Raw genomic sequence first — 15,229 nt, 5'->3', positions numbered from 1 at the left:
GTAGGGGCAGAAAGACACTCATGCTGAAAAGTCCATTTCTCCCCCCTCCTCTTTGTTTGACATTGAATAGCTGGATGGCCCAGGGGACACAGTACCTCCTCAAACTCTTCACTGTGGATGTGAGCTCCATGCCAACAACAGAGCCAGCTTTCCTAAACAATATCAAAATGTATTGTGTGGTCGTCAGTGTCTGATACAGTTATAAACGTACATTTTGTTGAACTTTAAGTTCAATGTGGGGGGGGGGGTACGATGACTAGGGTGGGTAGCCTGACAATAACTTGTCAGGCTACCGCCTTTCTGAATTAAGTGGGCCGGCATAGCTCAGGAGGTAGAGCACAGGCAGTTGTCTTGTAACCGTAAGTTTGCAAGTTCGATCCCTAGCTCCTCCTAGTTGAGTGTTGATGTGTCCCTGAGCAAGACACTTAGGCCCAATCTCAATACTTCCCCTTACCCCTTATCTTCCCCCTTACCCTTGAAGTTGCGCGTTCATGTGAGAGCTAGTGGTGTCTCAATACCCAATTTGATCAAGATTAAGGGATAAGATTGAGTGCTATGTACCCCTTATTTTTAAGATGATTTGAGAGCTCACTTGCTCCTCCAAGGGCTATCCCAGAGCACAGAGCGAAACCGGGAATTTTCAAAAAAACATGGCTGCTTGATGCGAGGAATATTTTACAGCTATCTACACAACTTTTTATATGTTTATAATGACTCGGTTTGATCTGAAATGTGCTACACGAACGATGCATAGTATTGTAGGTCTTAACTGAAGCTTTCAAACGGTAGTTTTAGGATACAATTAGCGCGTATACCACCACTCCATTGGCTTATATGGTAGCTTGCCAGCTAGATGCTAGGCCTGCTGCAGCGGATTCGAATTGTATCCGAATCCGTTCGGTTCGTTTACCACAGTTCGGAGCATTCTGGAGATCCGCGGATTTCGGTTTCATGAAGGCATTGCCTTATGTAGCGTATTTTGCCTACCGTAGCCTACGTCCGATACAAAAGGGTGTTTAGGACCCAGCGGAATGCATTCTCTCCAGTGCTGCCCGAGCCAATGAGACGTTTCCCGCCCCTCCCTTCAGCCTGTCAGCGTTCAAAACAAACTGGGCTTTAAACTTCGTTGCGCTCGTCGCCAGAGTTCTAAGCCTCGTCGGCCGTTATCCCTTACATGTTACACTCAGTGCACCATGTTTTCAAATGCATTTAGGGGAACATTTATTGCACAAAAAAGCCTTGCAAGTTGTCTGATTGCAGTCAATTAACACATTGCAAATAGCCTGTGGGTCTCATTCATTTTTGTGTTTCTCCCCCAAACCCTCCGTCAAAAAAAAGTCTGCCTTTTTACTATCACGGACATGATCCGAACCGTATCCGAAACCGAGGCCCAAAACGGTTATCTGAACCGAACCGTGGACACACTGATCCGTTTCACCACTATGCTACACACACCCTCAACTCTTCAACGATGGCGGCAGCATCTAAGATATATATATATATATATATATATATATATATATATCGCTCTTCTTCTCTGGCTTTTATTGGCGTTTCGGCGCTCTGGTGACGGGGCAGCCAGCTGGCGACGATGAATGATGACGTACCCGAAACCGAGTGGCGTCTCATTTCATAGGGGAAAGATCTCAGCCCTTGGCCCTTACACAAGTGCTAGGGTTAAGACAAAGACAAAGACAAAGCAAAAGGGGCAAGGGGAAGAATCGAGATTCGGCCTTAACCCTAACTGCTCCTGACGAGCTGGCTGTCGCCTTACATGGTTGATTCCGCCGTCGGTGTGTCAATGTGTGTATTAACCGATGTAAGTCGTTTTGGATAATGCGTCTGCTAAATGCGCTAATTGTAATAGAATACAAAGAAGTTCATAAGACAATCGACAATCCTTGGGAAAAAATGGTGAATAGCGCTAAGATTCTTAGGAACTTCTTATATTTCTTAAGAATCTCCTTAATGTTACGTATTTTAAGCACATAAGCTGCCCCCACATAGCCACCAGGAAGCAGGATCGAACACGCAAGCTGCATTACCCTCACATAGCCACTAGGAAGCAGGATCGAACACATAAGCTGCAATAACTACTCCAGCCACAGATGGCAGCACCTTTAGAAAGTTGAGGAGTGCGGAGCCATTACGTCACACCGGCCACGCCCACTTCATAGGCCACGCCCATTTGACCCGAACACAGCGCGAAGTTCAGAATCAATAGGTAGCCCCGCCGAGAGGACCTGGCCAAAGCCCGGGACTCGAAGTAGTGCACGATATTATTCTCAATACGCGTTAGATACAACTCCCCCCCTTTTGCTTCATAGTTACCATACCGAAATAAGCCTACTATAACAAATAAAGTGAGTTAAAAGCGACCAAGGATTGGACTACTATCTTCAAAAAAACACAAAATTAAGTTTTATCTTAAGAAAATGTTAGTGAATCCGGCCCAAGTTCTTTTGATTTTTTGCAGATTTTCTTTTTTCATTTTCTTGAGAGAGTTTAGTCTTGTTGTTCAGATGCACATGCATTTTTTGACATCCTCTGTGAAAGGGAGAAATTCTGGGCTGTTCCACTTTGCTTGCCTGAGTGTTTCCAGGGCTGACATTCATTCACATTTACATTTGGGGCATTTAGCAGACGCTTTTATCCAAAGCGACTTACAATAAGTACATTTGTCATAAGAAGTGAAACAATATATCGCTGTCGGTACAGTAAGGATGTTCATCGAAGTACAAGTACAACAATCGCTAGGCTAACCAATTCCCCGTGTTACAGCAATGATAGCAGCTACTGCAGTTGCTACACAGTTAAGTACTATAATACAATGCAACACAATACAATGTACAAGGGTGGCCAGAAAGGGGAGGGTGGCTATGCAGAGTCGAGGTGGACTCTGAACAGGTGAGTCTTGAGTCTTTTTCGGAATATAGTGAGCGACTCTGCGGTCCTGAAAACGGCAGTGAGCTTGTTCCACCACTGAAGTCCCAAAACCGAGAAAAGTTGTGACTTTGCTGATCGACCTTTGCTAGCTCTTAGCGATGGCGGTACCAGACGTCCAGCTGAGGTAGTTGAGCGGAGGGATCGAGCTGGGGTGTGTGGCATTACCAATGCTTGGATGTAGGCAGGAGCAGTTCCATCAACTGCCTTGTATGCCAGTACCATCGTCTTAAATTTGACGCAAGCTACTACAGGGAGCCAGTGGAGGTCCCGTAAGAGGGGGTCACATGGGAGAACTTCGGTAGGTTGAACACGAGGCGCGCTGCCACATTCTGGATGCGCTGCAAAGGTTTAATCGCAGAGGCAGGAAGTTGTAAAGTGCAAATCTGCAGGAATGGGCCACCGCAGTGATGTTTGCGGTGCAGCATAACTGATTGTCCAGTACCACACCGAGGTTTCTGGCAGTTGGAGAAGGAGATACAGTGATGTTCTCAATGGTGACCAGTAAGTCCATGTTTGGGCAATCTTTCCCCAAACAAAAATTTAGGAGCTCAGTTTCAATGCCAAAGAGGGGACTTTGTAGACCTCTTCATCTTCTTGGAATCCTGCTGTATCTTTAACAGCCTGAATGACGCAATATAAGTTTTAGGGCGTTCCAAAATCTTTGATACCACGAAGCGCTCCCGTTTTCTTTGCACTTACCAACAGCCTTCCAGCCTCACACATTTTAGTTCTGATGTGTTCATGCTTATTTTTGTCACTGCCCATTTTGTTGCATACATGTTCTCCAAATTTGATGATACATACATCACTTTTATCTTACAGTGTTATTTTGTCTTGCTTCATGTCAATTATGAGGTTCCATAACGTCTTACTTACACCTTCAGGGACGGGCTGTGCATATGCGCAGAGGGCTTGAACTCGAGACCTGCCTGGCGTTGTGAGCTGGCACTTCTTGGCCAAATTACAAGTCTCTTTTGAGACGAAAGTCTCAAAAGAGACTCGTCTGAACAGCCCATATTAATGTAAACAATGCATGTAGTCCTTCACACCCACATGCTAGGCAGCTGTTTGTTGACGTGGCACCAATACACCTTTGCCTGCCTTCAGAACCTTTATGTTGTGCTCACGGTTCCCTCTATTCCTCAAAATATCTTGATTAACCTTTCTTTCTTTAGACCCCTTTCGAAAGGTAAGTGCTCTTGCTACCTCAACCTCGTCCTTATGCAATTGGGCAAAGTGCCTTGCCATTTTGCTGAATTGTTTGTAGCAGGAAAAGCAATAATCCTTTTTGCTATGCACCCTTTGGCCATATGCAGTCTTCTTCAATTTCATTACCGAAACGTCACTGCTGTCATAATTTACTAGCTGAGTTGATGTCTCCTTACCTTTAAGAGAGGAAGACTGTTGGGCTGCAATGATGGAAGATGAATTATCATCGCTGATGTCTAAGGTCACATTGGGAGATGAGAGACGGGTCAGTGACAGACGTCTGCTTTTCCCCCATTGACATTCTTCTGAACAGTCTGATTCTTCTGAATCTGGCACAAAATCGTTGTCACTGTTTTCAATGCTGCTAGCTATTGCTGCAAATATGTCATCTGGAGCTGAACCGATTTGTGGCAAACGAGCCAACTGATGACTTTTTACAAGCAGCTCTGAGATATCGTTAGGCTGCTTCATGACGTTGCAGATGTCATTTGCAGCGCTACTTAGTTGCGGAGGAAACCCGCTGGCTGATTGGTAAGTAATGTCCGCCTTTAGCAACTTTGGTCTAGCTCCAGCGAACGTATAGGACTTGACTGGCGGCTTTACATCCAATGTTTTGGCTGGGGAACTATTCTCTGCTTGCTTCTCTGCAGGAGTGCATGGCGTGTTGGCAGCATCAGCATACTCGTCTTTGATATCTGTTAGGGGGTACGGAACGTGGAGACCCAAGCGCAGACACAGGCAGAGACGAGGTAAGGGGAACGGGGTTTATTTGAATGTAGACGAGTCGGACAGGCGGGGAGTCAGGAACCAGGAGGAGCGTCGGAACAGGCGGAGAGTCGGGAACCAGGAGGAGCGTCAGAACAGGCGGGGAATCAGGAACCAGGAGGAGCGTCAGAACAGGCGGGGAATCAGGAACCGGGAGGAGAGTCAGAACAGGCGGGGAATCAGGAACCGGGAGGAGAGTCAGGCAAGCAGGAGTTCGGCGACCGGGAGTACTGAGAGAGGAGGGAGAGTGTTACCACGGGGACAGATTGCAGGAAAACTTGAGATTACTAGTAGGACCGATACTGACTGTGCAGAAGTAACGACGAACTGGCGCTGACTGGCAGGAGATCTCCGACTGAAGAAGGAACTGGTGATGAGCTGATAGCACACAGGTGCGGGAGGAGAAGAACCACCGGCGCCAAGTGGCCACTAGGTGGAGGTAGTGGACCGCGTAGCAGGACGCTGCGTGACAATATCACCTTTTTCCTGGGCGTCATATTCTTCATAAATCTTGATTTTAGCATTAGACATAGCCAAAGCCATTTGCTTAAGCCCAGCCGCCTTGGCTTCCAAAGCTGTGCGCTTAGCTTCTTCTTTTAAGCATTCAGACGATGCTGATGACGCATTGGAACGTCCACTTCCAGACTTGGAACCACTGGAACGTGTCACCATAGAAACACTGTCCATATGAGTAACTCCATCTTCACATGCTTGAGGGCATGCTTTAGTAAGTTCAACATCCTTAATCCACACATCAGCTGCTTGAATAAAGCTCTCAAATGTATCTGCTTTAGGTTCGTACCAATCACCCTGGTCGGCACTCTTTTCTTCCTCATTAAGATGAAGCAGAACTGAGTTGTTACATTTCTTGAAATCCTCAAAAAGTGCTTTGAAATATTCCATCCCGTCTTTAACTTCCTCCAAGTTAAGGCCATTTTCCATTAACTGTTCGATTTTCCAGTAAGTTGCCTTAATCTTCCTCTTTTTGTATTAATAGTCATGCAACTTTCCACTCAGTTTTTTCTGTGTCTTCGACCGCCCTCTTTTGGTCATCATCCGCAACTGCCCCATTTGCAACTGCCTCACCGTCCGCACTTTTCTCAGCCATGACGTAGCCAGCTTCAATTAGCTCATGGCGGTTGCTCTTTTATGGATATTGGAATCAGAAACGTGCGTGCAAACAGCCAACATCCAGCCATAAAAGGTAAGAATGTTTCCACTGTCCATTTAGCGCTTTAACGTAACGCTGCCGTAAAGGCCTGATTCCACCGGACGCGTTACGGTTGCGGCACGTCTTGGCCGCGGTCAACACAGCAGATAGGTTCCACTCTAATCAATGAGACCATTTCCACCGGGCGCGGCTGCGGAACGTCTCAGCAGCGTCTCAGGAGCGGCTCGCCGTGCCGCAGCGCTATCATTCCGTAGCATTTCTATTTTTGGTAAAAGCCATAGAGCATCCGGTCAATTTTCAAAATAAAACACAATACGCAGCTCATGTAGCATATCACAACTTCGCATCAACATTATTACGTCATGACCGGTGGCACCAGGTCAGCAGTCAATCAATCGAAGGGTCTCGGAGGGTCGGCAACATGGACGACGAGAGACTCATTGTCGGAGTTCAGCAACATGAAGTCATTTATGTACCAAATCATCCTTTTTATAAGGAAAATGTCAGAAAGGACAAAGCGTGGCATTTAATTGCAGTCGTTTTGGGAGTGGAAGGTGAGTACATTAGGTTTAGGATTATCGCGTGAATACGGCAGGCTCGCAAGGCAGCGTTGCGCTGCCGTAACGCGCCCGGTGGAAATGCAAGCAGGGCAAAGTTGCAGCCGTTCCGTACCGCAGCCGTAAAGGCCGATCCATCCCTCCGGATCCGGACGAAAATCGTCCGTCGCCCCAAACGTTTCCCCCGGAACTACCCTTCATACCTCCGTCTGGTTTCAGCGTTGTTATGGATATACGCAATAAATCCTCTAGAGGGCAGTGACTGTCGTTTCACAAATTAACGGCATCGACAATCGCAAACATGACATCTGTAGAGATGATTTTGCTTTGCGTCATCCGAAATCGGCAAAAAAAAGTGCAGAAAGTGCAGTGGCATGTGACACCCCTCACCAACCCGCAGATTATCTCCTCAAAATGTTGTTAAATGACCAGTTACAACTCATTGCCAAAGCAGGGGAACAATAACAATAAAATAAAAATGTCAGGTATATAGTATAATAATAAGTAATATAATACAAGTACAAAACGTAAAATACAATATATATATATATCAGATATTATACTACTCTATCTATTTTCGCGAATGGTCTGACTTTTGACTACATAGGGCCCTATGAAATCCGTTTTGTTTTTTTCCAAATTCCATTTTGTTTTTTTCCAAATTCCGTTTTTTCCGTTTTCATTTTCATGAATTTCGTTTTGACACTTTAAGCTATTTAAATCATCAGAACGAGTGTCAAATAAGTGCGAACGAATACATGTATTAAAACATCACTACATTGCACTGTTTTCAGTGCTTCAAATAAGAACATTACATAAATAATAAAGTGCTTATAAACTTTTCACAGTGTCCTTAAAGTGTAAAAAATGCATAACTGAGGACTTGAGGACCCTTTTTGTGACAATAAAAAGTGCTTATAACCTGTCATTAATTTTAACAAATCATAACTGTGAATAAAAACATTTAGTCAAAGCACTGTTTGAAGAATACATCAAACCAGGGGACAAACAATGCAGAATTAAATTAAACCTTAACCTGCAATAAAACCTGAACTAGGAAAATCAACATCATTGATTTTCTAACAGGAGGCCTACTGTCCTTTTGAGCTTAACTCCTATGACTTCCATCGGTCACAGACATCTCCATTGAAGTACAGGATTGTCAGCCTCTTTGTGTTGAGCTCAGTGAGGGCCTCTCTCGTCTGTGAGCAGAGTCTTGTACTTGCTGAAACTCCTCTCACAGTCAACTGAGCTGACTGGGAAGTAGATGTAGGGCACTGCCACTTCTGCAACTCTTGGGAATCTTGACCTGAGGCCCCTCCAGTAAGCAGCTAGCTCCATATCAGCTGGCAAGGGCTCCCTGGACACAGTGCTGGAAGGCAATCCACTGAGCTCTGGTGATGGATTTGCCATTGGTTTCAGTGTGTTGTAGGCTTCAATCGACTTTTCCATAGCTGGAGCCTGCCTTGGATCGAACACCCTTACCAGCCTGTAGACCTCTCTGGCTGGATGTATGTCCCAGTGCTTTGAGAACTTGGTGAAGGCCAAGTGGAAAGCATCATGGAGACTTTCAAGCACCACATTCCTCTCTCTAACACCCATCTTCCTCAGTAGCTCATCGGTCTTTGCATCAAAGCCACATGTTTTTGCCGTTCCATTAACTAGGTAAGAGCCTAGATCCTCCATTATGTTGTAGGCAGACACTGCTGTGGGACGGTGGGTTCCCTCCAGGATTGTCAGAGCTGTCATCAGTTTGGAGCAGCCCTCAGAGATGAAGGTTAGTTTGACAGTGAGGGCCTGCACCTTCTCCTCTGTATCCACCTGGCTGAGGATGTTTGTGACTGCCATGGATGAGGATTTTTCTGCCATCCGGTAGAGCCCATGGGACCTTCTCTACAGCCTCTACAGCCTTTAACTGAACAATTGCACAATAAATGGTCAAACTCTTGGCATGAAAAATGATAATTAAAATCCACGGCATATAAAGACTGGGACCAGAAAATAATTACTTTCTCTCCATTGAAACCCATTCATATTTTTCGATCTCATAGGTCCCATGGGCTCTACCGGAAGGGATGTGACTTCGCCACTATTGCAACAATATATTAACAGGCTGCTAAGTTAACTCACCAATGACAATGTTTAGGACGCTACAATCCCGTGCATCCGTTGTTTCATACACAACCACAGCGAACTTCTTCCCCTGATCAGCTTCAAAACGGCAGTTATGTGTTGATCAAACACTCGAAGCAGGTGAGTCTGGCGGAGCCTACTGGCATTTTGGGGGAGCGCTCCACCCTGTTTACAGTGTTTGACTAGAAACGGGCGTAACTTTTTTAGCTTTTCAAGGGGGATGTCAGATGCGGCGCACACAGCCACAAAGTCTTTGGAGAAGAGTTATCAGAGACTAGAACAGGATGCTTTTGATAAACAGTGATGAACAGTTAAAATGCTTACCCATCACTACTGCCTTCAGGTGTAGATTTTCAAATGAAATCTTTCCATTCATCCCCCGCCATGAGATTTTCTTGGCGAGGTCATTTTTGATGGCCTGTTTCAGAATGCGCCACACTGTATCTTTGGCATCAGCTCCCCCTGCCAATCCAAGAGTGATAACCTATAAAAATAAAAAACAAGAACCAGTAGCATTATTTATCCAAAAGAAAAGTAGCCTACCATTATTCGTATAAATCATTCAGCATTACCCTTAATTATACCACGGTCTGGGGGAATACTCGATTCTGATTTGCTGCAGGGTGTGCATTAACTCCTGATATACGGACACCTGATAAGTAGTTCCGTCAAATTGTCTGTTCACAGTTCTCAATTAATGCTCTAGCTGGCGATCGTATCAGCCTGTCTTTAAAACGAGAGCTAAAACGAATTGTGAAAAATGAAGTAAACTGTAATCAGACAACAAGGTTATATGCTTTAGTATCTGTGGTATAAAGGCTGGGGAGAATTTCGAATTATGAATATGTACAATGCATTACGTTAGCTCTCTCCGGCTTATAGCTGAGCGGACTAGAATACCTCCCGTTGCCAAGTCGTAGCTAAGGTCGGTCCTATTTACTGGAGGAGTGAACAACGTTTCCGTTGCATAAGAACCTTACGGGAGGATAATGGTTGTTCCAGGTATTAGTCAACCCCTCAGGCGTTACCAGGGAAACCAAGTTATGGCTTGTGAAAAACGTTATATTTGGATTGTAAAACGCATGAAAATATAAATGAATGGTCTTAATTTGTGCAAGCGTACCGACGCGGAGGCGTGAACCGTTGTGTCTGAGCCAGTTCACGCCTCTGCGTCGTCCATTAATTCCCGATAATGAACACCTCGTCGGGCATTATCCCTTACGTGTTTCCCACAGACAGAAAGCAATGTGTGGTGTGCAGAGTTCCCATTGTCCGGTAATTACCGGTCTTTGACCGGAAAAAAATGAGGAGGACAGAAAATTCTAAATGTCTCCGGTCAGAATGACCGATTGGAAATAAAGCCCCGTCCACACGGAGCCGAAACGGGCGAAAACGATCCGGTTTCGTTTTATGCTTAATGTTCAAGGCGCTGGTTCTCCACAGAAAAAAGTGGAGCGCATCAACCCTGCGCTCATACAGCATGCGTGCTGTATACAAACATTCAGTCACGAGGAGATTCAACCATTGAGCAGAACAAAATTGAGCAGGTCCTATGTTCCCGGTTTTTCCCAAAAAGGGTCCTATGTTCCCCTGTAGCCATACATAGCGGGGAGCATGGGACCCTTTTTGGGAAAAGCGGGGAACATAGTTCCCCGCAAAATATTTAAACTTTGACGCGGCATTCGCGTAATGAGAGCCAATCTGCGTTCAACAGAGTGACATGTCTCACGTAACAGCCAATCAGCGTTCAACCGGCCAACTCAGTGCAGTGCAGTCCGGGGTGAACTGCAGCATGGAGGAGAAAGTGATTGTTGCCGTTTGCGACTCCCGGAGCTCTTTATATAATAGTATATAATATAATTAGATAATAATATCACGGCTAAAAGCTCTGTGCGCCTCCGGATGGCCGTAGCGCGGGGAGCTCTCGTAGGGCTTGGGCTTCTCGGGTTTGTTTTCCGGCGTATGAATATACTGCGTCAGGTTCTCCGACGTCTCCCTCTTCCACAAAAGGTAAAGACATGCAATGGTAGTTATCTCGGCCGGAATTTGGCAGTAATGGTGGAAAAAGTAACAGACCGGGGAACATAGAACCCTTTTTAAAAAAAGGGTCCTATGTTCCCCGGTCACATAGGCCTACATATCGGGGAACATAGGACCCTTTTTGGGAAAAGCAGGGAACATAGGACCCTTTTTTAAAAAAAAGGGTCCTATGTTCCCCAGTCTCATACAAAGAGGGGAACATAGGACTCGGGGAACATAGACACGCTCCCCTATAGACTACCGTAGGTTTATGAACTAAACGGCGGCAAGCTTTGCGGAGCACCGGTATTTAACAACCATGGCGAATCAAAATATGATCACACACTTCTTCTTTATATAGCCTGCCTATCAATTTTTTTAAGTGCAATAAACACGGACAATATCCGACCGTTTTTTTTTCAATTTGACCGGTAAAATGAAACCTTCCCGGTCACATGACCGGCACCAATTTCTTCTAGCGGAAACACTGGTGGTGTGTGAGGCGGAGTGGGACCCCTTTTCAGCCCGGGGGTTTCAGGCCCATACCGCCCCCCTGCGCAGAAGTCTTGAGACAACGAAGACGAGTCCTGACGGGGGGGGGGGGGGGGGGGGGGGAGAGAGAGAGACGAGTAGTCCTGTAGGCCTGGTTCTGACGGCTGTGTTTTCATATTAATCTCATAGTTTTTTCTGAGTTAACAATCATTTTGGCCAGGTGTTTTTCTGCACGGTAGCCTATATCATACTAAACTTTTGGGTTTTCCTTTGATAGGCGCGTTGAGCGGAGGAGCGGGCGAATCTGCTGTTAAGTGTAGCCTACCCGCGCTTTTGTGTGTGTGTGTGAACGAGAATGTCAGGGAGAAAGAGTGCTATGAGGAGATAAATGAACGGAATGATATTTATATTTAAAAATCGCAAAAAAAAAGAAGCAGAATCAATTTGGTGCTCAGTGTTGATTCTGTGGCGCAGTGCCATACATTGTTCTATGTATGGGAAACAAAGGTAATCAAAAGCAGCTCACCAATTCCCGACGAAGGTCCCCGCTGGCTCTCCAGGTCGCCCTCCAGGGCCTCCAGCGCCTGTTTATCCCCTAGTGGAAAATAGGCAGTATGCCTGGAGGTGGTGGACATCCTCTGACCTCCCTGGGTGTTTCTGTGGAGGTCTTGGATCATGCGTATCATGGTCTTTTGCTGGTCCATCAGGATTTGTTGGTTAACCAACAGGTCAACCTGAAAAATAAAAAAATATAAACTATAAAATAGCAGTTTTAAATCCTCAACAGTGTTTCCCATACATAGACCATTGTGTGGCGCGGCGCCACAGAATCAACATCGAGCACCACGAATTGATTCTGTCTTTTTTTTTTATTTTTATAAAAATGTTTATTTTTTGGTTTTAATTATTATTATTATTTTTAATAACGCGATTTGGAAATCTAAAAATCGTTCCGTCCATTCATCTCTGCATAGCACTCGTTCTCCCTGTCATTCTCACACACACACACACACACACACGGAGCGAGAACGACGATGCTAACACATGAACCCACCGATGTCACCCGTCGCTTAGCAACCGGACACGCTGGGGTTGTTAAGTTACCGGACTACTGAAACTACTACGGAGTGATAATAACAAAGACGTGAATCAGGCAATAAATCCAATTTCCTTGACAGCGGTAAGGTTCGGTCTGCATTAAAGTACAGACGGAGTGGACCAATTGCGAACTACTGCAGCTGCTCCAAGTTAAACCCCAAACTAATCTGAATAAGTATTTATAGCGGACTACACCACCTATTCTATTCCGCATAGAATTCTATTCCGAACCGATTGAGGCGTATATATATATGATACTTTTCTATTCCGATTGAGCTGTTCTTCCACATCTATGCAAATCAGATGTGTCCGCATGTAAACGCGGAGTTACATGCACACTCACTGACGGCCGCATCGCCGTATCGCAGACGTCAGTGAGTGCGCCGCCGCCCCGCCCCCCCCCCGCACCACACATTGGTCCTTGGTCTGTGGGAAACACTGCTCAACGCATGTATTTTTGTATGTGCATTCATATTTATTTATGTATGTATCTATTTATCTATTCTATTCCAAGGATATATACTCATATATATATACCGTATTTTCCGGACTATAGGTCGCTCCCGAGTATTAGTCGCATCAGTCAAAAAATGCTCCATGACGAGGAAAAAAACATATATACGTCGCATCGGTGTATAAGTCGCATTTATTTTTAAACATTTAAACAAGAACGTTTAGTCTGGAGAGACTGAATAAAATTGCAATAGCAATATAGGCTATATATAAACATAACAAGCCAAAAAGTTCCCGACTTCAGTCTGCATCACCAAATCCATCGAAATCTTCGTTCTCGGTGTCGCTTCTGAACAATTCCGCCATCTCCGGAGGAAGATGAAGCGCCGTCTCCTCCTCTGCTGGGCTGTCATCAGACTCACCACCAGCATTTTATTTTGTGTTCTCTTTTGTTTTGTCTACGGTCTAGTTTATTTATAATTTATTCGGTGGTTCAGTAGGCTTGCAGCGTTCAGTTGTAGGCCTAATGAATGACGGTGCCATCTTGCGGCCGAAGATTATGTACACACAATTTTGGCATATAAGTCGCTTCGAAATATAAGTCGCAGGGCAAGCCAAACTACCAAAAAAACGCGACTTATAGTCCGGAAAATACGGTATATCACTCATATATCAAGTGAAGGCTGGAGGAGTGTAACACATTAATTCTTACTTCCACACATTTGATCACAGCCTCCCTTCTGAGTCCCTGTCCCTGGACTGACAGACTGGCTCTGATAAGGTGTCCCTACCATCTCCTCCTCTGACCCTGTCTCTGCCACGTCACCTCCACCATAACTCGTGCCAATTGCTTGGCGAAGGGTTGACCCCAGGGTCATTAAGTGCTGGAGGTGGGCGTAAAAATATATTGTTATTATGACTTGCTATTATTTCAACTTTCAACTTAATTTTCAATTCTGATTGCCTAGTTTATTAGTGAACAACAATTTACATATTTTACCATCTATCATCTCCACTAAAAAAGCGAAATTAAATAGCTTCTGCAATTCTACTACCTGAAAACCCTGAGGCTGCTCATTGGTCACAGGGACCTCATAACACCCACTTTGCGTGGGCTGCGCTACTATGAAGCGCCTGATGTTGGACGGTCCAGAGATAGCAGTGGCCTTAGGGAGGATTTGGAAGGCCTGTTTCCTTGGAGGACTGCAGGGGTCTTGACTTTCAAAGTCCATTCGGACGTGTCTACTTGGCCTTTATTCGAGAAAGACAAAACAAAAGACAAATACATGAGTTCATAAAGAGACTGGCTTTGCACAAATATGTTGGAACAAAAGGCACTTGAAGCATAAAAGTCATACTTGATTTTTCTTTTGGGTCTCCGGTCTGGTGTTAGGTCTTCGGCCTCTGATGCCAAATCCGTCTGGTTTTGAGCCAGTGGCAGCTTCTGGCGACACTCCAGATAGTTATCTGTTGAACAGAACTCGAATTTAGGATTGTATTTATTGATATCATGACTGATCAGTTAATTATTAAAGGATACATACCTGAAGAAAAAAAAAAACCTGGCATTGTCGAATAGAGGCCAGGTATCCTGGGGCTCCTCCAGCTGCCTTATGGCCCGATTGACTCCCTCAGCCTTGTGGGGGGGCCACCTGCATGCCCCATTATTGTACCATTGCGTTGGCACAACCTCCACCTCCTCGGAATTGTCAAAGCAGACAACGGAAAACATAGTAGGTGCGTCTCTGAAGTTTGACCTTGTTTCTCGTGATGGTATCCTTCTTACCTGCGAGCTGTCTGCTGTTCTCGTCTCTGCTTAGAAAAGCAGAGACCTTCTCTCGTCGAGTTACCTTTTTTTTCAGATTCACTTTCTTCATATTCTTCTTTTTTGGTTGGAGCTTTTTCTTCTCCCTTTGCAAACCCTTCCTTAGGTTTTCACTCCTTCTTTGTGCTTGAGCCAATTGTTTTTTAAGTTGGAAAAGTTCTCTCTTCAGTGCAACATTTTGGTTTTTGAGTCTTTGTGTTTTCCTTTCGTGTTTTGGGGTGGAGGAGGCCAGTGGCTCACTGGCTCGTGCACACCCAGTCGGTGGAATGACTGCTGGTGGAGACTGAGTCGGTGGAATGACTGCTGGTGGAGACTGAGAGTGTGGAATGACTGCTGTTGGCTTGGTTGGCTTGCTTTCTTCTCTGATAGCTGGAATGCAGATTTGATGCAATTACTGATGTGAACACATTATAACAACATTCTTAATTCACATAATTTAATTTATAATGAAGTTAATATTGAAATCCTAAATACCTTTCTCTTCTCCTTGCTAGTAGCTGTGCACGTGCTATTGGATCTATGTTAATTTTCTCTGTGCTTTGCGACTGCTGATTTGTTAGA

At 45.1% G+C, this 15,229-nt stretch overlaps 1 long non-coding RNA gene across 1 annotated transcript; it reads right to left on the bottom strand.

Moving 5' to 3' along the window:
• Positions 1-13,859: 13,859 nt before the first annotated feature.
• On the bottom strand, positions 13,860-14,576 carry LOC132461110 (uncharacterized). Its single transcript, XR_009526534.1, has 3 exons — positions 14,388-14,576; positions 14,202-14,310; positions 13,860-14,094 (listed from the first exon to the last, which is right to left on the bottom strand). It is a non-coding gene; the product is annotated as an uncharacterized LOC132461110 (long non-coding RNA).
• Between the last annotated feature and the right edge of the window lie 653 nt (positions 14,577-15,229).

Source organism: Gadus macrocephalus, chromosome 7 (assembly GCF_031168955.1).
Source record: "Gadus macrocephalus chromosome 7, ASM3116895v1".
NCBI lineage: Eukaryota > Metazoa > Chordata > Actinopteri > Gadiformes > Gadidae > Gadus > Gadus macrocephalus.
This window is presented reverse-complemented; position numbering and strand designations above follow the sequence as displayed.